Source organism: Dermochelys coriacea, chromosome 21, assembly GCF_009764565.3.
Source record: "Dermochelys coriacea isolate rDerCor1 chromosome 21, rDerCor1.pri.v4, whole genome shotgun sequence".
NCBI classification, from domain to species: domain Eukaryota; kingdom Metazoa; phylum Chordata; order Testudines; family Dermochelyidae; genus Dermochelys; species Dermochelys coriacea.
In genome coordinates, this window is record NC_050088.1 from 5,741,660 (window position 1) to 5,769,281 (window position 27,622).

Genomic DNA, 27,622 nt, shown 5'->3' on the forward strand with positions numbered 1-27,622 from the left:
GAGAACCCACGAGTTTTAAGGCCAGATCTCCCGCTCTAACTAGCGGATGCAATTCCACCACAGGGCACCAAGCATGGACAAACCGCTCTGCTTGCGTTACTATCGAGCAACGCCCAGGACAGGAGCAGGATCTTTTAAATTTCTCTAAGCAGCTGTTCCCTGTTCCCAAAGCAACTCATCAACACCAGCACTGGATGTTCCTGTAACTGGAATCCAATGATAATACAACCGAGAGGGCACTAAGGGTTCACTGCAAGGTAACCTCCCGCCTTGCCAGGCTGAGCACACACTGCCTCCACAGCGCTCAATGAAGGGATTACTGTTAGAGTTCCCCCGCCCCCCATCCCTCTTGCTGTTTCACAGTTTGTTGGAAGGGTTTTTAAACTTTGCAGAACTGGAAGACACACCTGGCTCCTTCCAAAGCTCCAGCAGTACCAGAAAGCTCACCGAGCACATCAGCTCTGAAGGCTAAGACAGCGGAAAAACCTTAGGAAAGGAAGGGTGATCCTGTGGTTGGAGTATGGGATTGGGAGTGTAGAGACTGAGGTTTTACTCCCAGTTCTGCCACAACTTCATGTGACCCTCTCAGCAGAATGCCTCATCTATGCAAATAAGGATGACACTGATCTACCTCACAAGAGCATTGTGAGTCTTAATTCACTAAGTTCTGTAATGCACTTCGCATGATCCTCAGATAAAAGGATCTGCAGAACCGCCAGGACTTACAGCAAAGGACCTTAGTGCAGTGCAGAGCCAGGAATTGGAGAAGAGTCTCATATCCCAGTCATGCTGCCAGGGGAACGTAGGGAGACATTGCAGTCACCCAAACTAGCACTTGGAAAGAACAACAGGATTTATCACTCCATCCCTTACCACAAATAGCCAGAGGACCTTCATTTTACATCCTATCTGAAAAAGGGCGCCAAAGTCTGTAATACATTCAATACACAGAGATCATTTAGTCTCCTCACTCATCCTCGAACATTACAGAAGAAAATGGTTCACAGGTTTTGCACAACTGAATTATCCCCAATGGTACATTTTAGGACAGATGTTTGACTCCTATTAGCACCTGCTTAGCTTACATGTAAAATAAAGAAACACTTATAGAGCCAAATTTTTATAATTGCTCACAAAGGGTGCTGGGCTCTTTTGGAAACCTGGCACAAGGGATAGGTTTATATGAACGTTTTAACAAGTTAATTTATTGCCCGTGATGTTGATTTGGCTAACAACTTCCGTAACGCTAGGGGGGACACCCCCCAAAGGTTGCAGTTTACTGTTAACATTTAGGGAGTGTCCAGCCTCGCATGAGCAAACATGTTTGCCAATTAATTTGAGTCAACTATCAATTCATTCAAGCTAAAAAACTCGAATGCAGACATAACCTTCGTGTCATGGTGGGATCTCAACCCATCCTGATTGTGGCAGTTGATCCCTTGGAAAATTAAGCCTATACAGAGCAGGGGTTTTTTTTGTTTGTTTGTTTTTTTAAAACCTTTTGCTTGAGGAGAACTAAAAAAAGAGAAAAAGAGAGTGCAATTTGGCATGAGCAGAGGCAGGGAGCAAACCCCACCAAGCCATCCTGTGGATTTTTTTCCAATCAGAAAACCTCAATTGATCTTTCATTTCTCAAAGTTTTCACAGATTTCCCTGCCAAACTCCAGGTTTCGCTACTCACTCTTGTCTTTACTCTGGCAGCTGCTGACACAGCGCTTGTCAGGGGAAGTGTGAAATTGATCCCAGACAGTTCCACAATCGCAGGACAAAAAAAATCCATGCATTCATTTGTATTCCACATATATCAGTGATGCTTAAAGCTCCTTACATAAATGGGGGTGGGGGTGTGAAACGAAAACTCTATGGCTGAAAACAACCAGCTCTTCAAAATCGTCACTGGAAAAAAAGAACTCATAAAACCTACCCAAGACGTAGATAGGACACTCACAGTTTTTAGACTCTACTGATAAAGCATGCTCTACCATTAGGTGCACCAAGTCCTTTAACAACAGAGATCATTCTCCTCCTCCTCCTCCTCCCAGGGCGCTCTGGAATCTAATAGACTAAGGACAATATGAGGCTTTGTTGATCTGATGCAAAACAAAAGGCAAAAATAAAGCAAGGAGAGAGTTGACACACACCGCTAAAGAATTCTGATCTTTAACTTTACACTGTAGCATTGACAGAGTATTTTTAACACAGTATCTGCTTTACCAGATTTTTGCATCGTTTACAAGAAAAATAAGGTGACTGTATAAACAGAAAGCAACCTTGTCCACTGCATGACAAGCAAATAGAAAACACCAAGAAGAATCTTGTGCATCACCGATTTTATTTATAACACACACACAATCTATACGATATATCTCACTCCAGAACATAGATTAAAGGAGAGCCTGATTTTTCAGCCTTTACTCACATGAGCAATCTTATTGACTTCACTGGGACTACACAAACAAGTAAGGACTGGGGGATAAGTGTATTCAAACCATAATTTAATGAACTAAAAAAAGAAAGTCTAAAAGAAAAACAACCCACAAAAAGAAACCAACCGCCCACAAAGTAGAGGGGTGATAGAAGACTGTATATGCCACATAGATTTGGATATTAGCCCGAGGATTGTGAACCCTGTTCCCAAATAGTTCTGCAATGACCATACTTCTAGGTTTAGGACCAATCCTGGAAATACTCACTACTCTGCATAGTACACAACCCTGTGAATAGCCCTACTCAAAGGCAATGGGACTACGCACAGAAGTGGCATGATGGTTCCAATCCTGCAATGTGATCCATGTGGGCAGGTCCCTCGAGCGTTGCACAGAGGCCCACTGACTTCAGCAAGACAGCACACAGGCATGAGTGTCTGTCCACGTGGAGTCCCAGCGAAGTCAATGGGCCCACATGTGAGGATCCAGCCACATGTATGAAACTGCATGATCAGGGACAGTTCATTAAGAGGAAGAGTTTACAGGACTGTGGGCTTACAGAGCATAATATTTCAGAATTAGAGAGACACTGTCTGGATTAAAGTTGGATTTAGTAAGTCACTCAAGCACGTGCTTAAATCCCAATGAAGTCAAGAACACTCCATTATAGTTATGTGCTTTGCTGAACTGGGGCTGAAAAGCTTATTTTAATTTAACAAGATTTTCTTACCTGGGTTCCTAATACCCAAGATTGTTAAAACTGAGCACAGATTTAATATATAACATTTCTTCTAATATCTATGCTATATTTTGAGTTTTACTCTGCTTAGGCAGCAAAAATAGGCTGTCGCGTCTCATGTCCTGGGCTGCATATGCTGTTGGGAAATATTTAAACCCCCAACACAAAACCATCTACACCCGTGGTTCCCAAACTAGCACCACTTGTTCAGGGAAAGCCCCTGGAGGGCCGGGCCGGTTTGTTTAACGGCTGTGTCCCATCACAGCTCCCACTGGGCGCGGTTCGCCGCTCCAGGCCAATGGTGGCTGAGGGAAGGGCGGCCAGCACGTCCCTCGGCCCGCGCCACTTCCCGCAGCCCCCATTGGCCTGGAACGACGAACCGCGGCCAGTGGGAACCGGGATCGGCCGAACCTGCAGACACGGCGGGTAAACAAACCAGCCCGGCCCACCAGGGGCTTTCCCCGAACAAGTGGCGGCCCTAGTTTGGGAACCACTAATCTACACTGATTTTATTTAAAATCACAAAGGTATTCCTATTTACAGCAGGTTTTGTGATTTTTAAACACAAAGCTTCCATTTGGAGGCTAAACTAACTGTAGCTTTAAATATCAATAAAAGTTTGCTCAAAACAAGTGCGATTTCACAAAGCCCGCGCACCCTATTCCTTTATCAATTAAAACATGCCGCAGCCCTAATGTCTAGCAGGGAATTTGTGATCCCCCATCAATTAAAACAAGTAGCCTCTTTACAGAGAGAAATCCCTTGTTACTCACCAGGCTTGGGGAGAGGGGAAGTGGCTCAAGATAACCTAAATGAGCTCCTTAAAAAAAATAATCTTGCACTTAGATCTGAAGGAACGCAATTTATATGTTCAGCATCATTTGAGTGTCGGGGCCTAATCCATGCACTACGTGGCAGGTCATTACACAATGGAAGGAGCACAAAGAAGGATGGCTAGCCTTGCATTTGGGAGCCCTGGGTTCAAGTCTCTGTTCCATCACAGACTTCCTGTGTGGCCATTTTACAAGATTCGGTGTGCCAGTCTCCCAGGCCAGGCCGACAGACTCTCACACTAGAAGGGCTCCAGCTAGCATGCAAAAAAATCAGTGTGGACGTTGCAGCTTGGGCTCCCAAACCTGAGGGGCTGGATGCGCTTGAGAGCTCAAGCTGCTGCCGGAGCCACAACATCTACACTACTACTTTCAGCAGGCTAGCTCAAGCCCTGCTAGCACAGATCTACCTACCTGGGCTGGAAGGCTCCCCACAGCTGCAGCGCAGACTCTGTGCCTCCATTCCCAACCTGTAAAATGGGGATAAGAGTACTCACAGGGGTGTTGTGAAGCTAAGTTCACTAGCGATTGTGAGGCACTCAGATACTACAGTGTCGGGGGGCCAAGTAAGTATCTTAAACTCCACAACGGACATTTGTCCCTCCTACACCTTTGTAGGAAGCAGCTGGTGTAGGCCATTGTCAGAACAGGATACTGTGCTAGCTGCCCTCTGGTCTGGTCCTGTCTGGTGATGCCCACATTCCCGGGACGATCAACGTTATTTCAGTAGCTTTTTAAAAAAAGAAAATAGAAACTGTGGAAGGCAGCGTTGCCAATTTGCACAAGTTTACCACAAGCATCACAATTTGAAGGGATTGGGTTTTTAAAGCCACAGCTCCTGGAGTTGTGGGATGATGCCGAAAATCTCAGCTTTTTTTTTAAACGATAAAAATATTTTAGCCCTTACGGTTGTTGGGAAAAGCTTGAAAATGTGCTTCCTAAAAATCTCAAAAGCTCAAAAAAAACCCAAAACAACCCCAAAACGTATTAATTTTTTAAAAATCATGATTTTTAAGCCAATTCCATCTTTTTTTGGAACCTGATGCGTGATTTTTGAAGATTAGGGTTCACGATGCTGGCCCGAGAGGTGAAGGAAGGAACACCCCAGGTTTGCTCTGGCAATGGTGGGGGAATGACTGAGAATCAGAGAAGCTGAAGAGCTGGTGCCTGAGGGGAAGGCATTAGCAATCTCAAGAGGGAGAGGGAAGGCATTTATCATTTCACAGTTTGGCTGATATGAGCTGCTTATCATTTTTCTATTTAGAATCAATTTGCTTAAATATGCCTGGGGGCAAGTCAAGAAGAATTTTTTTTTTGTTTAATTAGAGACAAGCTGAACGGTTACCCGGTAATTGTAATGCACGGCCTTCTGGGCAATCAGAGCATCTTCTCAGTAAGGGCCATGTACAAAAGCTTTGCAGGAGGTGGCCGTTCTGCTTGAGTTGTGCATTCACCTAGAGCAGCTGGAGGGGGGAAATCCCCGGTCTGTGCATTGGGATGATTGAGCTGAACGGAAGTTAGGGTGAAGGTGAACTGAATCGGAACCATTTGTTCTGTTGGGGAGAGCACACAGCATTCAACACCCACTGAGAGAGATGGAGAAGGATGGTCTTGTGGTTAAACCACTGGACAGCAGCTCATTAGATCCTAGTTCCATTTCTGGTTCTGCCACAGACCCTTCGACAGTCACTTCATCCCTCCAGAAGCCAGCTTCCCTACTGTAAAACAGGGATAACGATACTCCCTCTGTCCATGTGTCTAATTGTACTGTGAGCTTTTAGGGGCAGCAACAGTCTCTTATTGTCCAGGTCTTTGCTGGGGCCTCTACAAGCTACCAGGATATAAATAAGGATTTAAAAAAAAATAAAAAATAAAAAAAATCTGTCTCCCTTGCAAAAATTCAACTCGCCAATTCCCTTGGCAGATGGATTCTGTATTCCATGCTCTGTACCCCATTGGAAATCGTACCAGGAATTCAGATGGATTTAGCTTGTTCACCTATATGGCAGTGTTTTGTCACAGAACCCCACTGGAAAGGTTCAGCTTTGCAAACACGTTCGTTCTTGAGGTTCTGGGTTAAGCCCCTTGAGCCAAGCACTATCCAAGGTGGGCGAATCCCCACCTAAACTTTTTGGCTCAGGTTCATCTCTAGCATTTATTCCTTCCCGTGCATCAATTCAGCACGACCGAAAGGAGCTTTTCTTGACCGCCCTGGGGACTGAACTCTGCTCTCCCTACACCTCAGCAGCTGTAGCACAAGCTTCCCTTAAATTGCTCTGACTCTGTGTGGAGAGGGGCATTCCAGCTCTCTTGGCCTGCTCTGTCCCTAATCTCTCTCTGCTGAGGGTGCCAATTAGATCCAGCTGTGGTTGTGGTATTGGCAACACTGACTCCTGTCACCGGGAATGTGGCTGAGGCTCATCAAATGCATGTCATACAGGCCACTGGAAAGAATGGGTGTTTACTGCAGTGCGGTCGTGTTTAGGGAAATAAGACCTTACACAGCATTATTGTTGGAAGCCTTGGCAAATGGAAAATCTGAGACTCCCCAAGTGGGCGCTGACCAAGAAAGGCTTGTTGCCTGATGGAAACAGTCTCAGTAATGCTACTGAATGTCATATTTAAAGCAGAAGTGTCTGCCAGCTCAACAACATTCAAAATCTTCAACATTACTGAAGTATTTGCAGCGCTTCTAACCCTTTACAATACATTGGAGACCATGGGCCATTTCAAAAATATACGCACACTACCAGAGTTACTTATATCTAGAGCCAGATGAGAATTTTTTGATCAATCATTTTTCACTGAAAAATGCCACTTAATTTTGGTTTTGACAGTCTATGGAACAAGTTTGGGTTCAACAAATTTCCCGACTCAAGAAAATGTCAGGGAAAAAGGTTAGTTAACTGTCAAAATGAAACATTCTCAAAATGAAAAATGCCAGGTTTTCCAGTTCAAACAGATTCCCATTTCCAAATTTAAGCAAACTAGACAAAAAAAAAAAAGGTTAAAAGGTCAAAATCAGAATATGCTGATTTACCTGAAATGGAAGAAATTTTCGTTCACAAATATTTGAAATTTTGACTTTTCGTCATGATTCAAAATGAGGAAAAAAAAATCTCAAAAATATTCACAGGACAGAACAACTGTTTCCTGCCCAACTCTACTTGCATCTCCCTTGGACAAAGAAGAGACGTCACGTGGGACAGTTTGCCAGCCATAAAAAACATTCTGTTGATCAACTTTGTCTTCACCCCATGTGGAGCAACAGGTTGGAATTTAGCAATCTTTAGGCCACCCTTCAGTTACCTCTGAATTGGAAAGTCTTAGAACAAGCCAAAGACTTCTTAAGGCACCACAGACCAAGATTTTCAAATCTGGGTGCCCTACAATTAGGCCCCAAAGCCTGTACTTAGGCACCTTAATAAACATGGTCATTTTGGTAAGCTCAGAACTGCTAGAGAGCAGGTCAGCCCCTCTCAGAATCAGGCCTCTTATTCAGGTGCCTAAATACAGACTTTAGAGCCTAACTCTGCACATCCAGGCCCAAGGTTATTCATGCAAAGCGTGAGGGGAAGAGCTCAGCACCTGAGGATAACAAAGGTCACAAGTCTGTGGTCAGGAGATCCTTTATCACCTACTCAGACTGTGAGCCTCTTTCTCAGCAGGAGGGGAAAGGTGGTGGTCACCTGTTTAGATACCACCAGCCTCTGTCTGGGCTGAACGCAATGGAGCTTTGGAGCATGCATTCTGGAAAGATGCGCCTGAGGGGTACATGCAAGTGCAGTGACACGCAGCTCAAAAACTGCATGGCAGAGATGAAGCAATTAACGTAACCCTCCCCTACTTCATACTAGCCTCAGATCCCCTCTCCCCTCCCTAGATCAAGTCAGGGTTGGCTCATAAAGCAGCAATTCAGACCACTGACACAAGGGCCAGTGCCGATTCTTCCAGCTGATCCGACCAGCATTCCCTCCCTAAACCCTGATGATAAACTTTGGGCTGGGACCCAGTAACGGCTTCCCGGTCTTCATGCAATTGCAAAGCTGGGAGTTGCTGCAGACCGAGTTCTGCTAGGAGTCAGAGAACCCAGAGCCGAAGGGAAAGCAGCACATGCCGGCTGGATGGAGGGGACATTCTGGGAAACCAATTCAGTTACGCACACAGGTTGGGGATCACAAGCATTTGAGAACAAATAATCACAACAGCCTCACTCCAGATCTTCTCCAGCACCACAAATTCCCTTTAACAGAAATTTCATGAACGATGGGTTCTGTGTATTGCTGCTGTAACCTTCTTCCAGCTCTCCCTACCATATGCACGGACTATGCATGATTTAATTGTTCCTGTAAAGAAAGCTGATTTACTGCATGGAAAGGCAGAGAGTAACAAAAGATAAAATAGAGTTCTGAGGATGTGAATTGGGAGCAGAGGCTGAGTATAACCCAATGCACACCAAGAAATTTAACCAGCAGATTGTTTTAGATATTAAGATAACAGGATCCCTTTTGACTTCAATTCCATATATGCACTCAGACAACCTTCCGTGGATAATCAGGCAATTTCCAAGGCGCCTTGAGACAGCTTTGCACTTCCGCACGTAGGTCTAATTTCTGTGGTTGTACCTTCCACAAAGCTCACTATACAATGGCCATAAAGTTCAAAGGCATTTTCTTTGTAAATGTTGTCCTTCCCCCGGAGTTTCTAAACACACCAAAGGTGCATTACAGATGGCACCGGATGGCTCAGATGATTGGGAATGGGCTCGAGAGCCTTTCACCTCCATGTTACCCATTCAAACCCAGCCAAGGTCAGGAACATCTTTCAGCCGCTACTTGAGTGCGTCAGGCCAAGTCCCAGTGAGTGTACCAGCTCCACGGCAACTGGCCACGTTCTTGGCATTCGCAACAAAGAAAACCCTGACTCAGCAAGTCATGGAGGCTGAACTATCCTCACTCAGTCTTGGAGACGGTCCCTCCAGCTCAAGGGTGAGGTGCAAGCTAATATTGCCACTGTACAATGCTTTACCTGGCCTGCGCGTAAAAAGCATTCAGCACCCTTCATCAGCACTAGATGCATACCTTTTTATGTGATCATTTTTTGTTAATCTTTCCACAGATACCTACTTAAAAAACCCCAAAGAAACCCTCAGCTGAATCAGACATACTACTTAATTAAAAAAAAAAAAAGCCAAATCAGAACTCCCTATGAAAAGCACTTAAAGCAAAAACATAGGCACACACAAAGCATCAGGGAGGAGGTACCTGAATACGCAGAGCGGGATCCAATACAGCCATAACTGACCTGACCCTTACCAAACCCCTCCACTCCTGTTGAGGCTACAAAGCTGGGAGATGAAAAGTGAACAAGAATGGGCTTGGTCAGAAGACAGCTGGTGCTTCCTTCTTCCAGTCTGACTGGAAACACCACAAGACAGTATGTTCTTACTGTATCAAAGTGCTTCCAGATGCATGGGAAAGCCTAATGTATTGTTTGAACCTCCAAAAGGGTTTGGTTTAGAGCTGGTCATAAAAAATTTCCATCCAAATGTTTATTTTTAATGGGGAAAAACTGCTTATTGATCGAATGGAAACTTTACAAGGAAATGTCCAATTTAATGAAAATTTACTTTTTTACAAAAAAAAACCTGAAGTATGTTGACATACAAAACAAAAACTTAAATTTTCCATCAAATTGTTCACAAGGGAAATATACACCTTTTTCCAACGAGCCCTAGTTTTGTTCAACACATGAGTCACGTGGAGGGGCTATTTTATCTAACATGGATCTCTCCAGCCCTAATCATGTGTCTACTTATTTTTCTCGACAGAAACCGTTTCACACTAATAATAGTGGTGAGGTGAAAACAGAAGCCTCAAGGGGGAACCAGAAGGTAAGTGTTCCCTGCCATGGGTCTAGTGCTGACACCAAAAAGGAATCCAGGAGGGCAAAATCTCCACCTTCTATGTTCTGTATAAGACAAAGAGCGTCACAGACACATCTGCTCCCAATGCTACACATGGCCTAGCTTTCAAGAGGCTTCATTCAACTCAGTACCAAGATGGGCTGCCATGAACCATTTGTGATGCAAGGACCATCAACTGATCCAGAACCATCTAAGGTCTCTCTCCTATGTATTTATTTGTAGGCTGGGATTTTCAAAGCAGTCTAAGGGAGTCAGTCACCAAATTTCCGTACATTCCTTTGAAAGGTGCTGCTACAAAACACCTACAGCAAGCTTAGGTGACCTGATAATTTAATCTCCCTGCCTTTACCCCATAAAAATTTAGGATTTCGTTTGCAAAATGGGCTAAGGTCTATGATAGATTTAGGTCCACTCTCCTTCCCAACCCCACTTTTGCACATCCAGGATATGATTTTTCTGAAGCAACTAATGACTTTAAGAGCTCAACTTGTGACACTTTAAAGAGACCCAATTTTCATCTTGCTATTTGCCTATTTTTACAACAGGCTACAATAAAAGTACTAGCAAAGTTAGTACAAATTAAAATTTCATAGACACTGATTTGTTTATACTTCTCTGTGTACTATACACTGAAATGCAAGTACAATATTTATACTCCAATTATTTATTTTATAAATATATGGTAAAAATGAGGAAGTCAGCAATTTTTCAGTAATAGTGTGGTGTAACACTTTTGTATTTTTATGTCCGTTTTTGTAAGATTTTAAGTGAAGTGAAACTTGGGGGTACACAAGACAAAGACTCTTGAAAGGGGTCCAATAGTCTGGAAAGTTTGAGAGCCACCATTCTACAGTAACACTAATTCTGCCTAGCACTGCTGCCAGTTGTAGTGTGTGGGACGCATTCCTAGAAAACGGCAGTATTTCTCCATAAGGGAGGAGCAAGAAATTCTAGGATGCCAGGACCCAAGTTGTTCTCATTACCTTTTCAGCTCAAAAAGGGAAGTGAAAGGGCTAGAGAGCACTGGAGAAAAGCCTCTTATTGGGAATTTCCCAGCCCAAGTTTGCAGAAACAGCAGCCAAACTTTTGGGTGTTTACCAAACAAAGCCCAAAGCAATTTGAAGCTGGCCCCTTCCCTGCACCATTCTCCCGCCTATCTCAGCACTTATATGGCCAGCCTCACCACTATAATATCCTGGGGGTTGTAGCCAGCTCTGGATAGGACTGCACCGACAGCATGACAGAGAAGCTCTCACTGTAATTGCAATGGTTTGGTCTGTTCATCTTCCTTGGACCACAGCAGTAACTTAAAAACACACCCATATCAGCTCTGACCCTGAAAGCAGCTCAGCACCTGTAACCGCCACTCTCCTCCCCTTCCCGCCTCCACACACACACTGAGGTCAACGGGAGCTGTGGCTGCTCACCAACCCTCAGGATCAGGCCCACTGTTATTAGACATTTCTTTATGGGATTTACTATGACACTCTCTCGTCACTATCACCTATTAACAGACATAATCACTTCAGTAACTTGTAGGGAAAGCTAATTTTAGAAACTGAACCCAGCTCTAGGATATAGCCATGTGATAGGGTTTGCCAAGAGCCTCTGAAATAGGATGCCTCCACTCAAGAAGTAAGCTATTTTAATTCCAAATTAAAAGACGCTTAACTTTTGACAGAAACTGAATTTCTATCCAACATGTAAATAAATTCCCACAAAGGCATCGGGGTTAGCGATCGATCAGAATCTCTGTCGTCCTCCATTAAAAACAGAGGTTGATTATTTTTTGTCCAGCTAAAATTAGAGACTCTTTGAGCTGATATGTGAGTGCCCCCAGAGGAAGCTATTTCCTTTCATCTCCTCCCCAAATGCACAAACCAAACGGCACCTCTTGCAGGTTTAAGCACAAACACTTTTGCCAATCCAGTTTCCAAGAGAGACTTGTACACCTCTAACTTCTTCCATTGGACAGATTCCTCCATCGTACTTGCGTAGCTAGGACCAGATTCTGCTCTCAGTTACACCAGTTTAAATTGGGGGCAATTTTATGTACTTCAACTGAGTCATGTCAGAGTGACATTGGTATAGCTGAACGCCAAGTTTGGCCCTCGGGAATCATGGCCTTTTTTCAAGATATTAGAAGCAGGCAGAGTTTGCTAGGAGAGGAACTGTTAAGCTGCCAAATATCCTCTCTTGCTTTTCCAATCAAAGCAATTTTGAAGTTGCACAGAACAAAACAAGCATGCCCAATCAACAGAAGCTAGGATTTAAAATAGCAACAACTTTAAACCGGCTTCCTTGTCTCCCACAGGAGCTGCTAGGGTTTCAACACGGCTGCTGCACGCTCTCTTGGTCTTCACTTTTACTGCTGTTATCTAAGTCTCATTTTCTTGTTGTATTTCTTTTGAATGTTACCCTGTAATTCTAATGCTCGACTATGCTTATACTTTGTGATGATGCACTGCACAGCACATAGCCACAGGATCTCAAAGCACTTTGCAAACATTTAATTCAGCCTCACGGTAGACCTATGGGATGGGTATTTATTACTATTATGATCTGCGAGTTCCTAAAAAAGCATGCAAGGTACTTCATACAGAATTAAGGAATAATCCTTGACTATCCCAATGTACAGAAGGGGAAAATGAAAACACAGAGAGAAGCAGCAGTGACTCGCTCAAGGTAATGTAATGAGTCTATGGAAGAGGCAGGAAGAGAATGAAGGAGTCCTGAAAACAAGCCTTCTGCTCTAATTACCAGCCACACTTCTTCTTAGCAGAAAGAAAAGAACCCAGGTGTCCTGAGGAGTGGTTTTAACCTCAAGACCAAACTACCTGGGGGATACAATAAAGATTACCCACAAATTTTAAATTGAAAAAAGAAAATATTCAGTAGGTTTTATACACGAGAACTTTCTGAAACTTGGTTCCTGAGATGAGACCTGTGGGTGGTGAAGATGGTTTGGGGCAATTTCTCTACCCCGCTCACTCTGGTTTCTGCTAAACCAACAGTTCTCACGCTGTGATCTGAAAAGCAGGCTTGCCAAATGTTTCCAGCTGCTAAGATGGATGGAAGGCAATCCATTCAACTGTGAATGGGAGGGGACATGTCCATGCAACTATCTATTAAAAAGCCATGCTGCCATCTCTCACCATTTTATAATGAGTCTTGCAATATTTGATGTTTTCCTTAAAGCCCCAGCTCCAGGAGTCATGTGATAACAAACTCATTGCTCTCATTAAAAAAAAAAAAAGAAAAAGCTAGCCCTCATAGCCATGGAGAAAAGCTTGGAAGAGAGATGTGGGTGCACTGTCAGAGAACAGACAGTAAATAAAAAGAATACCACATTCGTTATTTGAAATCTCATGATTTTTAAGCCAATCGTGATTTTTTGAGACCTGTCACATTTTTGAATGCTGGGCATTGACAATTCTGAAGATGCATCCCACGCTATGAAAAAGTTTTAGGACTCCTGGGCTAAGAAATCCTTTCCCAGATTGCTTTAGTCCCAGTTCAAAAAAAAGAGAGCTGGAAAGATAAATTATTGTCCTTTAAAATACACCAGATGGTAACAAACAGCGTTCCTGGGGAGAGCATAAGGGCTTTATCCTCCCACTTGCACCAGTGCAAACACAGCTGGAGACCCAGTATGCTAAAATTTCAGCCTGAGGTTTACAAACAAACAAAAAACCCCAAACACTTGACAACCAGCTAGTAAAATCCTCTGAAAACTACAGTTTCTAATGGAAATGCTGACACAATTTAACTAGAACACAGTAGCTGGGTGTAGCATCAACCCCGCAGCCCCACTGACCCTAGTCCTACAATTCCACACCTGACTGATATTATTAAATCTCTAGCCCAGTCTCAAATTTCAGAGGCAAAAAGAAAAGGGAAACGACTGCCGAATAATTCTTGGCCTGCTGTTCAAGAGAATCAGCCAGTTGCCATTTCATGCACTCAGCAGCCTAACACGCTGTCTGTGAAGGTCATGGGGTAGTCGCTAAGATAAATCTATGTACCAAATATAGTGATATTTTAGCAGAAAACTCATAGCAGTGAATACAGCAGTTCCACAAAGTGCTTAAGATGATCTTAGCAATGCTGAAAGGGGAACCCTGAACACAAATCATCTAAATCCCTTAAAATTACATAGTCATTTTCAGTCACTTTCAAAGTCTGCCTTTCCAGCAATTTCCACATTAACTCCACAACCCCACACACTTTATAGAGATTTGATTTTGAAAGCTCTTTGTCACTTACCTTTCAAACTTAAGAGGATAGAGAGTTCAGTCCTTCAACCTGAACTCAGATAAAACACCTTGACATCAATGGGCATTTTACCTGAGTAACTACTGCAGCGTCTGGCCCGTTAAACCTGATGAAAGCGAACCTCCATTGTCATATAAATTCCAAGGGAGGGGGCAATCTAAAAGGTGTCACCAACTTAAGTAATGACAAACTTAAACCTGTTCTGTTTTCCAACAGATGTTAATTTGAACTGCTCATATTCAAGACAGTCATCCTTAAAAGCGGCCTTTTTTGACTTCCTGGTTAACACACAGCATATGAACTGCAGATACTACTTTGTCTAAAGATTAGTTTCCACTACAGTCCTAAGATTTCACAATCAAATATTTTCACCTGAGACGACAAACCCAATTTTTGAAGTGAATAAAATAAATCTTGCCTTATTGTTTCAGAACAAGCATACCCAAAAACCATCCCCAAACTATAACTGTTGTGAAAACACTCTTGAGAAACGTACAATTGCTTCATCTTGGAACCGTAATATTTGAAACCAGCTTCTTAGCAAACGCAATAGGGTCACATTTAGTTAGAAAGTCAAGCTTTCCTGGTGAAAAGAAGAAATTTAACACCCCAGTACAACAGCTCACAATAGTGGTACTTCAGCATTTGGGGACACACTTGTAGAAAAACATAATATAATTCTTAAGCAGCTGAGACTAAACAGAAGAATTTTAAATTGCTTCAGCTCCTCAATATCGACATATGTAAGAACACAAAGCCAAAGCGGAGTTTACCCTCAGCATCTGGCCTGTTACAAAGTAGAACTACTACAGTTTGTTAATCTCTTATGTGTTGCATTTCTAATACATACAACAATCCAGAATTGCACAAATCCCATAATGTTTAACTCTTAGCTGCAACCGGATATAAGCTGACAATTAACTAGTATGCCTAGTATACAAACTGGCAAGAGCACCTACCTTTAACCTCCCTGCTGGGCCTTCGCAGGAGGTGGAGACCCTCGGACCAAGATTTCGACTTGGGAAAATGCCTGAATATCTTGCGTATTCTCTTTGTTACAACCCCAAAGCAAGCGGCTGCCTCTGCTTTCCCCTGTGTCATCCTTGTAAGAGAAGATGAATAGCTTCTTCAGGCTCAAAGCAACCGAGGCAGACTAGAGAAGCAAGCGGGCAGCACTCTGATGCGGAATGTTATTGGAAGAAGCAGTGTGTACCATTGCAAGTTATGTACATTTCCAACTCATGGTTCTTTTTCTTCCCCCACGCAGACTGAACAATATTGATATTCTCTTATAATCTACTGCCACTTTGGGCTCCCTTTTTTAAGGGGAATGCACACAGCTCAGTGCTGTGTATCTTAGGGCTGGTTCTCTTACCCATGGAAAACTTTCTATTTCTGGGACTTTTTGTTTGATAAGATAAAGCAACCTAACGGAAGAGATTACACCAGAGAGAGAGAGCGCGAGTGCGCAGGACCCATCCTTTCATTGGGAAGTCTTTTTCCAATATCCTTTTTTCACACAAGTGATAGCTTTCTGCTGTTTCCAGAGTTTGAAGTCGAAGATTCAAAAGTTTAATTGCAGACTAAAATAAAGGAATAACTGGTAAAAATCAGGTTAAATTTAAACACTAGACTATGGATTTAAACTGCACAGATAGGCACTAATCCAAAGAAGGAAGAGAATTTGCTTATTTTATAGTTGCAGTTATGACTAGAAATGCATGCCTCAGGCGCCAAGTGCCAGGAAAAGAAATCAGTTTAGCAGCATGCTTTAAATATAGTCCTTCACAACTTCTAAATCGCTGCAATCCATATCCCAATGCATGGCTACTATCCTGCATTTATACAACCATCCAAGGTTGGAACTTCACAAATAAAAATTAAATTTTGCAATACTCTTGTAAGATATTCTTGCCATTTTACAAGTGGGTAAATAGAGGAAGAGATGGAGTGACTAACCTTATATCACAAAGCGAGTTAGAGGCAGTCCTGGGAATACAACCAGGAATCCCAACTCCCAGACCTCTGATTTAGCCACTAGGAAATACTCCCCTGAATGCACAAACCCCTCCCCGCCAAAACTAGGAATCCTGCCTCCTAAATCCTGCACCGTAGGCACTCAACACTGAGTCACCCTCTATAAATGTTAAAGGAACACTTTCAACGCTAAACACACCAATTTAATCTACTGGGCCGGAAAAACAAACTACCTTACAAAATAAGAGCTACAATCGGTGCTGGTTACCTAACCACATTTCCTCTCCTTTCCTGCCCCCAGGCACTAAACTGGTTTGCGATGATAGTAGCAGTCAGGGAACATGGCCCCGTAGCTGGGACAATGGACCTGGAGACAGAGGACCAGGATTCTAGTCCCACCTCTGCCATTGAAGTGCTGTGTGACCTTAGGCAAGTCACCTTACCTTACCTCACCTCCCTGTGTCTCAGCTTTCCACTTGAAAAACACACTGCCCACCACCGGAAAGAGTTCTTATGTTTATGTATTTAAAGCATATATATTAGCAGCAGCACCATTTCCTCACCTGACCTACGTTTGTAATCTTGTGAACATGTTGTCTATAAAAGTGACACCTCCATAGCTGCCCAGAGGGCTGGGTTCAGACAAAGTCTCACTATCCTGCTTGGATTAGCAAGAGAGAGTAGTAGGATGCTGCTCCAAAAATTATCTGGGTGAGTTATTAGTGACTACCTTTTACTTCAAATGCCCAAACTGAAAAGAATTTAAATGGTGGCGGGGGGGGGGGGGGAGTGCAGACAAAGACAAAAAAAGAGACAGTCACTTATTTTAATCTGCAAAGTGGTCTCCTGAAGAGAGAAATATTAAATAACGTCAACAATTGAAATTCTATTTCCCAGGTTTACTGGAATCAGTATTAAACGGATGCTTTCACCTGGTAAACGAATGCACTGCCTTAAACAACTAGTGCTGTTAGAAATGTGCAGCATTCCATGAACCATGGGGAGAGATAGGGAGGTGTTATTCCTTGCTAGGGAAATGGGCCCTGATTCAGCACAGCACTTAAGCATGCACTTAATTGCTTTGATGACTAGGGATGGATTCAAGCAGCTGCCTAAAAGGTACTCGCTTAGCTTAAGTGTTTCATTTAATCAGGGCCACAATGCAGAAGTTAAAGGCCAAATCCTGTCCACAGATGCACAGGTGAGCTCAGTGAGCAACGCATATATGAACCTAAGGGAAGTTAGGCTGGTTCCATGTATACTTCAAGGGCGTCCGTTACAGAGTGTCACATGACGAGTCTTCCTTGCAGAACACAAACAGAATGATTCGGAAGATTTCCTTATAGAGAAGCCTCTAGTCCAAAAGGTTTCCTGCCTTTGCAAAGTTACGGCTGTCGCAGCTGAATGCACACAAGCTGAAGACTGAAGGCATCAGATTCCAACCCCAGAGCAGGCTGCCACAGCAGACACTCTGCAAGGATATGCTATCAAATGCCACAAACACTCAAATGAAACGATCACTGTTTTATGGTCACTCAAAATGCAGTGGCTGCACACTCGCCTGGATTCACTGAGGACAAAAGCAAGTCATGAGACTTCACAACAGATGCAAGCGGGGGGGGACACATGAAGGGGCACTGGCTGGGAGAAGGGGAAACAGATTTGACTGCTAGGAAACAACAAGGCTAATCCAGTAATGAAGTTCTAATGGTGGAGACAGGTAACATGCATTTTCTCCCCAGGTGGTAATGCAAACGTATATTATTGTGGTGGTGGGGAAGGGCGGGGGGGGACAGTGTGTATACACACTCCCCAACAGCAACCTATTTTTCAGGTGGAAGTAGCTATCAAAATTAGTGCCAACAGTAAACTCACCTCTGAAACCTTCCTTGGCTAAAATCCATTGTATACAACTAATGACCTTCATCTCTCCAGGTAGGAGGCTTCACAATCAACAGAGCCAACTCTGAGATAAATTAATCTAGTTTTTGGAAGTGGTCAGACTGATGACCTTGCAGCAACCTACAGTACTCGTGACAAATCTCAAATTTGAGATTTCCCCTTCACCTCCATAATTCGTGGTCCATAAGCAGTGATTGCACCAGATTTCAACATTCTAGCTTCAGTGGGTACTCAGACAGCTACAATTCTACAACAAAAGACAGGGGACCTTGGATAGAAAGGTCCAAGCTGACATGTGGATTTCCCTCTGCATATTCAGTGATATAATAGAAGAGAACTAAATATCAAGATTCTAGCTCAAGAGAACTTGAAAATTAATTGCTCCCCTCGCTCCTTTACAAAAAAGTGTATCACACTCGATATACACACGCACCTATATGATAGCGCTCCAACTCCTCAGAACAAAAGCAGGGTCTGAAGGTCTTTAAACTGTTAATGACCGTAGCTGTGCCATCCTTTATAGGTCTTGGACTACAAAGTCATTTCAGACCATCATCATTGCATGGTGACAGTACTTAGTCAGTCTTCCCCAACTCTATTTGCTGTTCTATATACTCTGCTGTCCTAGCTATATTGGAGATTTGTGTCCGATCTAGCAATAACCACTCCTATTTTCTCCTCTCTCCCCGCAAGGTTTATCAAAAGCGTAGCTCACATCAGCAGTTCAGCTTGGTTCTCTGAAATCCTAGATGGAAACCTGATGGGTTTGGAACTGAATTTGTCAGCATTTCCTTTAAATAAATTGCTCTCTGCTCTGCTACAGCACCCATGTCACAAACCTAACCACACTCTTAGGAAGCACTGCAAGATGCTTCTCTTTTCCGAGCTCCCTCCACCCAAACAAATTCCCATTTTCCTGGCTACCAGGTAAAGCTTCCAGGTAAAGCTGTAGCCAGCACGAGAGCCTGGTATTTGGTCTCTCCCATGGAGATCTTGAGTGTTTCAGCTCAAACCTTGTAAGACGCCATATCGCAGGGTGCTGGTTACCAAACAAACTCTTAAAACTACAGACTAGGTTTCACACGTTACAAGCATAGCGTACAATAGCCTAGTCCAGTCTTGTATGCCTGATTCCATTTGCTGCAACAATATAGCTTAAAGACTGAAGCCCAAATGTTTCTTAATTAATTCTAACAGGATGACAAATACGGGCCATATGCTGCCCTGGATCCACATGCAGAACTACAATCCATTCGTTTGATGACATGAATGGGGCTGCATGTGAAGACCCAGTAGTTCACCCTACGGAATGGTTGAAAAAGATCAAGACAGCCCAAGTTACTCTCTCCAGGCCTCTGTTCAAGTTGAGTCACATCCTAGGAGAAGCTAGGAACAACACTCTTGAATATTGCACACTGAACAGCTCACTTCCCTGCTGCCTATCCAAAGCCACCACATATAAAGTGACAGTGAAAAGTCTGAGCCAACTGCTGTTGCAAAGACTCCCATTGACTAGAATGGGAAACACAGATGCTGTTGATTCAAACCTACTGAAGTCAATAAGACCATTAACTGCAATGGCCTTTGGATCCGATCTTGAGAGAGAGAGAGAGAGAGAGACAGACAGACAGACAGACAGACAGACAGACACACACACTCTCTGAACCTACCAGCTGCCATAAGGAAGGCAGTCTACAGGAAACGATAGGTTTTTACTGACATAAGCATGGCAGAGACACTGCTATCACCACACCCCTAGCTTTTCCACTGAGAAGGAAACAAAAAGAATCCACCCGCCCGAACTAGTTCTTGAAAAGGGTTTATTTATGGCCATCAGTTTAGAAAGGGGAAATCAAAAATAGGGGATTTCAATGTGTTTTTGGTTCACACAAAAAGAAAAAATTCCACCCAAAACCCCAGTCTTTGTTCAGCAACATGCTGCTATCACCGACTACCCCTTTTTCTAATAGCAGAACCATTCACACAATCTCTAAAAAACAAGTTAGGGAAGTTCTGGACTCAACATCTTCCTCTCCCTTGAATCCTGACACTGGTGGACTCTCCTGCTGCACATTCAGCACGTGCTGCTTTGCTTTGTGCATAAACTTCTGCACTGGAACGAGAAGTGAGCTATTAATGTAGACAAAAACCTGAACTGGGAAACACACACAGCCCAGTGTTCCAGGTAAAGCCTTCTGTCTGCTAAAGAATAGGCCAAATTAAATTTAACTAAATATTTAAGATGGGCCAGAACCAGAACCAGAACGGCACAGCTGTACGAATGAAACTGTGACTAGCCTCCAACTTTGGATCTGGATCCAAGACATGCCTCAGACCCACCTTTTACATGAAGAAAAGGAGTACTTGTGGCACCTTAGAGACTAACAAATTTATTAGAGCATAAGCTTTCGGTGCATCCGATGAAGTGAGCTGTAGCTCAGGAAAGCTTATGCTCTAATAAATTTGTTAGTCTCTAAGGTACCACAAGTACTCCTTTTCTTTTTGCGAATACAGACTAACACGGCTGCTACTCTGAAACCTTTTACATGTAATCAGGAGTTGCGCAAGAGTGAAATTTGCAACTTTCTGTGCTATGTGAGATGGACAGCCAGGACTCTCCAAGGGAAGGCAATGCACTGACTTTGAGAAACACTGCTGCTCTGGGGGACAAAACTTTTAAAGGGGTCTTGGTTAAGAAGATACATTATACTTAAGACCTTTTCCTGCGTTACTAACATTGCTTTAGATTCTCACCACTGAATGATAAACCTACATTTACTCCACCCCGCCCCTATATGCAGTTTGTTTAGTTTTGGAATTTTGATACTATAAATACTCATTCTTTGTGTCTTTTTGTTCACAGCTATTTCCCTTTTTGGTTTTCCTAACTAAACGCATTAGGATTTTTTTTTTAATCTTCTTCCTGTGTCTTTAAACATTCCAAAGCCATATGAGCAATCCCCCTAAAACCTATTCACAGGGAGTTTGTAACACCCTAACCGTTCCACATACTAACATTTTAAGCTAAAATTTTCAAAGGGCTTAAGTGAGTTAGATTCCCCAAGGTTCTTTCAAAAATTTCCCTCTTTGGAGGTGGAGGATTGGTTTTATTTTAAATAAACCATATATAAACATCTGGTCCTAAATTAAAGCACCATATCCCTTTAAATGCTTGACAGTCAATCATGCCTCGCCTTTTGCATAACATGTAGAAAATTTTAATGGCAGAACTTTTGACACTGGTGAACAAACATGACGTGCACCATTTATTACTAGTACTTTAATAAGAGGCAAGCAAGGCAGGTGGGAAGGAAGTGCATGTAAGGTGCACACACTATTCTGCAGGGATTTAAACACAACATGTGACAAATTGACCAGCACTGACATATTATTGTACCATATTGTGCTACCATGTTGATAAGGTTACACTTAACGAATAACATACCACGTTAAAACCTTAATGTGATACAACAGGACCATATGCTGCTACTGTCTCTCCCACTTGCCCTTCATTAACAAATGGCACCAAGAGATATGTGTATGATCCCTGCTTACACACTATAGTGTGTAAATCACAGCCAGAAACATTTGATTCAGAATCCAGCAAGTGCCAAAAGCAGAAAAACCAGAAAGGGCTGAACAGGGGAATAATTGCGCCAGGGAGGTCAACATTAGAACATATGCCTGCCAAAAAAAAAAAAACACACACAACACACCACGCACACAAAACCTCACAACCAACATCTTCCTATGGACCAGCAGCAAGCTGTGATCCTGCCAGAGAAACGGAGTCTGCCAAACTCATGCAAACTGCAGCCACTGCCAGGAATGTGGACAGACCAGACCATTATCCAATGCTGCAGTCTCTATCATTGGTAGATATATAAAACTACCTTTATTTATTTATCAAATCAAAGGTGAGGCTATTTCATGGCTGTTACTCTTCTGTCTCACTCTCTACAAGGAAGCAAATGAAATGACTGAAAAAAACTCAGGAGATTTCATGATGTTGTAAACACCACATTCATACAGTTTCTACCACCCTCGCAATTTAAGTTTATGACAGGTTTCAGAGTAGCAGCCGTGTTAGTCTGTATTCGCAAAAAGAAATGGAGTACTTGTGGCACCTTAGAGACTAACAAATTTATTAGAGCATAAGCTTTCGTGAGCTACAGCTCACTTCATCGGAAATTTGTTAGTCTCTAAGGTGCCACAAGTACTCCTTTTAATTTAAGTTTATGTTTGCGTGAGAGTGGGAGGACAATAAACTGTTCATGAAGGGGAAATTTAACATCACAAATGAGAGCTGGAGACAGACATGCTCTATCTAGCTGTAGAATATGAACATGGAAAGCAGCAAGGCAAGCTTCCTGTTAAAGTGCCTGAACTCTAAGGGAAAAGCATGCTGATGAGTGACCGGCATTTCATCTTCCAGGGGCCTAATCAAACTCCTGGCTTCCCGGCTGATCTTGCCAACAACAGGGCCCAGCTCGTATGTTGGCAGCTATCACAAGGAACCAGGCCACCAAACTCATTTCACAGGGGCTTCTGAACAGCCTCCAGATTTTTGCAGCTTTGAGTTGCTACTGACCTAAGGCCCAACGGCTGCACAGACCACTAAAAGAAACAAAGAAAGAAAGAAAGACACCACGGTTTGGGCTAAAGCAAACTAGGGTGTAAACTCTCCCTGTGGTACTAAGTTGTACACAAAAGGCCGGGTCTCATAAGGCACTGAACACCCCCAAAGTCAAAGGGCTTGGTTCTCCACTGACCAGCGTTTGGGAATTCCTTTACACCAGAGCCAAGTGAGAGAAGAACAGTCCCCGATAAGAATCCTCCACTTACACCAATGGCTGTGACTCTACACTGATGCAGGCAGCAGAGAACGAGGTCCCACGGGCGTGCAGCAGGTCCCAGGGTCAAAAGGACTCAGTCCCTACAAGCAGGGCCAGATTTTCAGATGAGCTCAGCCCACTGGGTACATGTTTTACACTGAGCTCTTCTGAAAACCTGGCCCCAATTATTCTTTGTATTGTGGTCACACCTAGGAGCCCTAGACATAACCAGGAGCCCGCGAGGCTTTGCACAAACAAACATGGAACAGAACGACAGATCCTAACCCCCAAAAGCTGACATCTAAATAAGCTGTGGGTGCTGAGCACATTGCAACCCAACTCTGCACTCTTGAAAATCTGGACCTAAATATCAAATCACATCAAGATGGAGACCACCAATCAGTAACCAAGCACTGCAACAGAAATGTGTGTCTGTAGCAGAAGGTGTGTTCAGCAATCAATCTCCAAGAACTCTTTGCGCTCTTAGATCACTTCTCTTGAGGTGACGGAACTGATTTATTAAATTTCAAGTTAGGTCCTGCGACAAGAAAAAGTGCAAATACGTTAATTAGCAAGACTAACTACCAATAGTATTTGTCATTTTTTTCCCTGCTGAATCCGGATTCACGTTACAGCTATAATCAGTGACTGTTATGCTCTAGTGATTGACAAATCAAATCAAGAAGTGTGATCTTCTCTGTTAAGTGAAAATACTATCCTGCCATCTATTAGACAACGGCTGTTTCAGATAGTTTCTTGCCCTTTCACTATTACAATGTGGAATGTAACATTCTCAAGATAACAAAGGTCATTAAACACGACAATGGTCACCTTAAAAAAACCAGAAAAATAAAAAATATATTTTACTGTATATAAATCTAATAACCTACATTGACACCTCTACTCTTGTGAAAAGTGGCAGTAAGATCTTGGGCTTCAGTCCTGCAGACACTTAAGTACACGTCTAACTTTACTAACATGAGTAGGGTCATCGTAGCAAAGTTAAATGTGAATAAGTGTTTGCAAGATCAGGGCCTTTATAACCATTAGTGGCCAGGACCTTGGTTTTAGGTCTCCTTTGAATGATGGCACCTCCAACACCACAGGAGACTGTAGTGCCTTCAGTAGAGGAGAGGAAAGTAATTTCACCACGATGTGGACTTCTATTAGCAAACACCATGTTTTGCCAATGGAATCAAAATTAAACAGGTCTGCTTTTGTGTTTACTTCCATGTGTGTGCGCTGCCGTCATTGCAGAGGCCAACACAGCGCTGGGTACAAAGTATTTTAACTGCTGCAGAAGGTTAGCTCGTTTGGAGGGATTTTTGTGCAGTGCTGGAACTAAAAACGGAGCTGAGCACATGTGCCCAATCACACCTGCTGGATTGTTTTTGCAGCCTGCTTAAAATTTCTCAGGTATTGGAGTAGGAAAAAATAATTAAGAATCAAGAGATTTAGGCTCCTGACACGCTTCCTTTTTCCAGACCCCAGCAGCTTCAAGATGGACAATGACACTGACCTACTTTAAAAAAAAAATCACATTTTATTTATTTAATGTATAGTTATCTTGTCTCAGTTTCTTTAGTTAGTAACTAGATATTCCTCCATAAGCTATTAGTGAAACAAACCACCACGCACAGTGAATTGATCATGCAGAGCGAATTCCGCCCCCATCAATATCTAGAATACAGGTAATTTAGAATATGAATATGGTACATTAGCACATACATTGCAGTGTCAGTGTAACCTCTGAGGCATGCATCCCCTGCCAGACACACAGTTTATTTTGAAAGGCAGTTTAATATACCAAAGCACATCACGATTAGATACACTTTACAAGATTCTATGTGCTGCATGAGGCAGGGTTAGAAAAACAAACAACACCACCACAAAACAAGAGAAAAATCACTGCAGAAATATTTAGCTGCTTAAAAAAAATACAAATCCAGTACTTCACAGATTATCAGTGCCATCCGTATGGAGGAATCTAATAACTGTCCTTATAACTGCTAATATAGTTTCAGAGGTAGAGAGGAGTTGGTAATAGGAAAGTGTAATTTTCAGCTAGTTAAACGAGTAGATGTTATTGCCCAAACATAGGGTGAATGTCCATTCAACACTGAACATGGAAGCATATTTATCAGCTACAAAAAGAGAGAGAGAGAGAGAGAGAGAGAGAGAATGAGCCATTCAGAGCCAGTGCTGGGCACAGAAAAATGTACATCTACCTAACTCAATCACCCCATCAAATATTAAGCTTTGACAACTATACAAGAGTCAATTCAAAAAAATCAAATCAGTCATCCAAGTTCCCTTGACACCATCAGAAGTTTCACATTGATCATTAAGTTCAATCAAGCTTCTCCCCGCACTGTGTTATTTAGCTTATTGAGAAATGCCCTTACATTGCCAAATGGCATCTTGGCAGAGAAATATACATCATGCAATGATTCGGGAGTATCCTGCATTCTAGGGGCTAAATCCCATAAGCAGGTGCAACTCCCATTGACATCAGAGGAGTGAGAATTTCACGATCATAGATCGTGAAACTATGAAAATTCTATAATGAAGGTAGGAGCATCTTCCAATACCATCATTATTACTCTATGAATTTGGGACTTTCGAGAAAGGCTTTGAGAGGGACGGGAAAAGACGATTATTAAACGTCACCAGCCCTCATGGAACAGCTGTTCTAAATCTTAAAGCCAAAATGACAGGCGTTATGTGCTAGTGACCAAAATGAACTCTCCAAGCAGCAGTTGACTACAGCACATTAACACATACACAACAAGCTCTTTGCTGCCAGACTCAAAAACTGATCTGTCTCATCTATTTGAGCACCGTAGCACCATGCAAGTCCACAGTGTTGTAGAGACAATATTACATTAGATCCCAATGATACCCTTTAAGGCAACACAGCCCCTGCATCAAACCATTATCTGCCATCAATACAGCTATGTACTTAGCAAGCCTTTACAGTCACTGAAGAAGGTAAAACAAGTGACCTAATCAAGACAATCTGTGAATGCACTGTCCCAGTACCAGGTGATTTACTAGTGGGGCAAAGGGGAAGGCATACAATGATCTCAAAACTGCAAACGAAGGTAAATACCTTCAGATGCAATAGGTTTAACAGCTGATCATGCAAACCACAGGGAAAAATGAGAGCGAGAAAAAAGGAAAAATATATTCCCCACCGGGGAGGTTACTCAAGGTTTCGAAACAGAGAAAGAAATAGCTCCCCTCTAATAAATACTTGTGGCACCTTAGAGACTAACACATTTATTAGAGCATAAGCTTTCGTGAGCTACAGCTTGCTTCATCGGATGCATTTGGTGGAAATGCATCCGATGAAGCGAGCTGTAGCTCAGGAAAGCTTATGCTCTAATAAATGTGTTAGTCTCTAAGGTGCCACAAGTCCTCCTTTTCTTTTTGCGAATACAGACTAACACGGCTGCTCCTCTGAAACCTGTCATTATGCAAGGCACTGAATTTAGCCCTATAGAGTGGAAATCTGTCAACTTCATGAAAAAACTCGCACAGATACAGACAGACACCATCTTCCTCTCCAAATGCAAACAGGTGGGCATCATACCGAAAGGACTGAAGGTCTACATACCACACAGACTCTGCTGCGATGCAGTGAGCTGTAGCTCACGAAAGCTTCTAATAAATGTGTTAGTCTCTAAGGTGCCAGATGCAGCAAGGTTACAGCCATGCATTAGGTGCCGGAGACAACACCTTATGTTTAAAACATACAGATTCCCGCCTGCTCATTTTTCTTGACACCATCAGCAGGGTGTGGGGTAGGGGGTTTGGAGGTCACCGGCCACGGGGTGGGGGGGCTCCCAGAGGAGGGTGGCTGAATTCTGTGATGGGGGCTGAGGGGCCGGGGCGCTGCCAGGGAAACGAGGGGGGTGATTAAGCTGCGGATCGGGAGGGGCTGCAGGGTCCTTTGCAAGGGTAGTGGGGGGCGGCGAAGACACTCACTGGCGCAGCGCAGGGCCCGCGGCCGCACCAGCCCCGGCCGAGCGCGACGGCGGCGAGGCGGTGCCCTTCCCCGGCCTCCGGCCGCACGCGGGGCTGCTCGAAGACGGTCCGCGCGTCGGGCAGCAGCCGCAGGCGCCGGCGGAGCAGCCCGGATCCCGCGGGCTGCAGCCGGCCAGCCCCAGCCCCAGCCCCAGCCCCAGCCCCCGCGACTCCCGGGCCGGGGGCATCGCGCCGGCGGCCGCCGAGCGCTGGCGCGGAGGCCCTGCAGGGAAAGCGGCTGCTCGCTGCCCCGGAGCAGCGGGTGGGGGCACTGCCCGGGGGCGGGGGAGGCCATGGCCGGCGCGTTTCAAGGGGACCGGCCCCGGCCCCGGGCGGGGTGGAGGGAAGCGGCGAAAGGAGGAGACGGGGGGCGAGCAGCAGCTGCGCCCGCCGCGCTCCCCGCTTCGCACAGGCGGCTGCAGTGGGAGGCAACCCAGGGGGAACCCCCCCCCCCCGGGGCAAGTGAAACCAGAATCGGCCTCCCCCTCGGCAGGGCACCGCAGCGAGCTCAGGGCAAAACGCCTCTTCCAGGAACCCTGCCCCCCCCCGCCCCCCCCCGCCCGGCTCCTGCCCACACGGCGGAGGCCCCGCTCCCGGCCCCTGTTGAGAGGAGGGCGGCAGGGGCTTGCGCAGCTGAGCGAGCAGCGCCCCCCCCCCCCCCCATGCCGCGGGGGCGGGGAAGC

General features: G+C 44.0%; 1 protein-coding gene across 1 annotated transcript in view; it reads right to left on the bottom strand.

The window, feature by feature from the left end:
• Nucleotides 1–27,047, bottom strand: part of RASSF5 (Ras association domain family member 5) — a 100,389-nt gene extending 73,342 nt beyond the window's left edge. The window contains exon 1 of the mRNA XM_043500676.1: nucleotides 26,901–27,047. The gene's annotated coding sequence lies outside the window, so the exon portion shown is untranslated. The remainder of the gene's footprint in view (nucleotides 1–26,900) is intronic.
• Nucleotides 27,048–27,622: the final 575 nt, after the last annotated feature.